Source organism: Dipodomys ordii, unplaced genomic scaffold, assembly GCF_000151885.1.
Source record: "Dipodomys ordii isolate 6190 unplaced genomic scaffold, Dord_2.0 Scaffold12, whole genome shotgun sequence".
Classification (NCBI taxonomy): domain Eukaryota; kingdom Metazoa; phylum Chordata; class Mammalia; order Rodentia; family Heteromyidae; genus Dipodomys; species Dipodomys ordii.
Window position 1 is genome coordinate 28,071,753 of NW_012267228.1, and position 2,530 is coordinate 28,074,282.

Consider the following 2,530-nt stretch of genomic DNA (forward strand, 5'->3'; position numbering starts at 1 on the left):
CAACATCCATCCCAAGGAGAGGGACAGACCTAGAATAATCTAAGTCACTTGGACATAATCTAATTGGATACATAATCAGGAGAGGAAAACCAGGCTGCCAGGGGTCCCAAGCCCACCATGTCCTGCAGGACCTCAAGAAATTCAGTGTAGCAAGACTCCCACCCAGAAGACTGGAGCAAGAACCATACGGATATTTAGAACTGAACATCTGTTCACAAGTACCTTCTACCAGAAAATTGCCAAAAGCAAGTATTGGTGTTTAGCCTCTATAAATCGTCACTGAGGGAAAATGGAACAGTATTGTGGGTCACTTCTAGGTATAACTCTTGTCAACAGGTCCTCTTTACCCTTAAAGTCTATATATTGGAGCATTAGAAGTAGTTGTATTCTAGGTTGATCAGGTATATTGCCACCTATGCCTATCACCTGGTGTAGTGTATTAGTAGATATGGTAGTAGAAAAATAAGGCATAGAATGCGTCATACTTCTAAATATTGAGGATATGACCAAATAGAGCCTTTCATAAACTGCCTTAAATGTGCGCATAATTAGTCTTTCCTCACTCATTCTCTGCATATCACTATTCTCATTTTACTGATGGTGTTTCAAGAATACAAAAATGTTGGAACCTTCCATGTGTTTTGCAACCTTTCTAGATTGAATTCAGGGCTAAGTAAGCAAACATATTCATTCTTCCACTAAACTACGACTCCAGCCTCTCATTTCTTAGGCTTTTCTCCAAAGTATTATTGTATATATTCTCCCATATACTGTTGGTTTGTGTTTGTTTACAGTAAATGTTTTATAACAAAGTACTCCTCCGTTACAGGCAGTCTCCGGTTGATTTTTTAGTCAGTTGGGAACAAGGATGCAGTAATATCAGCTTCTATCAGGAGAAATTTTACTGCTTTGCTCGAACTGTGGTTGCAACAGTACTTCATTTGTCTGTAAATATTTTAACCACTATTTACTAAGTTCACAAAAAGAATAATACAAATCAGAGATACCCTTTACATTTATTCAAGGAATCTGTTCATTACCAGGCACTTATTTATTTACTGAGTTTTGGGATATACTATTGAATAAAGGAGAAAAAAATCATTCTTACAGAACTTCCCTTTCCCTGATCCTTCTCAGCAGTACACTGAACATCCAACTCATCAACCAATTCTGTTCACTCTGCTGTCAAAAACTATCTCCTGAAAGTGTCTAGTTCTTCCCAGTCCCCTTCTTCCCCACTGCTTAAATCCCAGTACAAGCGATCATGGTGTCTTAATAATAGCATCCTACCTGATCTTTCTACTTCCCCCTACTACCAGCACACACATACAGTGGTCTGAATGAATTTTTAAAACAGAGGTTGTGTCTTTCCCTATCTCAAAATGTCTAGTGGCTTTGCATCCTAGATCAACAGCCAAACTTATTTCCAGGACCCAACCAGATACCTCAACCTGGTCCCCTCTGGCTTCACAGCATACAATTTTACCTCATCCTTCTCTCCCTCCAGCCATATTGACCTCACTGTAATGGAACACATTAAGCATTCCTCAGCCTCAAGACTTCGATTTCTTCTCTCTGAATGTTCTTCCCTCATACCACTCCCCCCAGAACTTCCTATTCCCCTCCTTTGCTTTATTTGCCTCATGAATATCATCTAATACAACTTTTATGTGTTTAGCTCAGTATCATTTCCCTTTTCTTTCTTTCTCCATTCTCCCCATCCCCACAACACACAACATGTAAGCACCTTGAGAAAAAAGGATCTTGTTGGCTGATAGATATACAATAAATACTAGATAAGTGAATAAAATCAACTTATTTTAGTTGATGACAAAATGAAGTGTAATTCTAATTTCTTTTTGTTGTTGTTATTGTTGGTGGTTGGGAGCTTGAGCTCAGGGCCTGGGTGCTGTCCTTGAATTCTTTTTGTTCAAGGCAGATGCTATACCACTTTGAGCCACAGCACCACTTCTGGTTTTCTGGTAGACTTTGTTGCCTGGGCTGGTTTTGAAGTGCAGTCCTCAAATCTCAGCTTCCTGAGTAGCTAGAATTACAGGTATGCGCCACTAGCACCTGGCCATAATTCTAATTTCTTCAATAATGATTAGTACTTACTTAATGTGTTCTGGGTGGGAGGTGTTGAGAGTGGGGGGAGAAAATGAGAGACAGTGAGTCCTGGGGCTTGAACTCAAGGCTTGGGCTTTGTCCCTGAGCTTTTTTGCTCAAGGCTAGTGCCCTGCCACATGCGCCACAGCTCTACTTCCAGTTTTTTGGTGGTTAATTGGAGATAAGAGTCTTACAGACTTTCCTGCCAGAGCTGGCTTTGAACCACAATCCTCAGATCTCATCCTCCTGAGTAGCTAAGGTTACAGGGGTGAGCCACTAGTGTCCTGCTAATTTGTTCTCAATTGTGCGAGGTTAAGTTCTAGGGCACTTTGCAAGATCATAAGCATTGTGTAGATTTATTCTATTAAATCAATCCCCATTGTACAGATGAGAGCATTGAGGTGCAGAGGGACTGAATTACTTG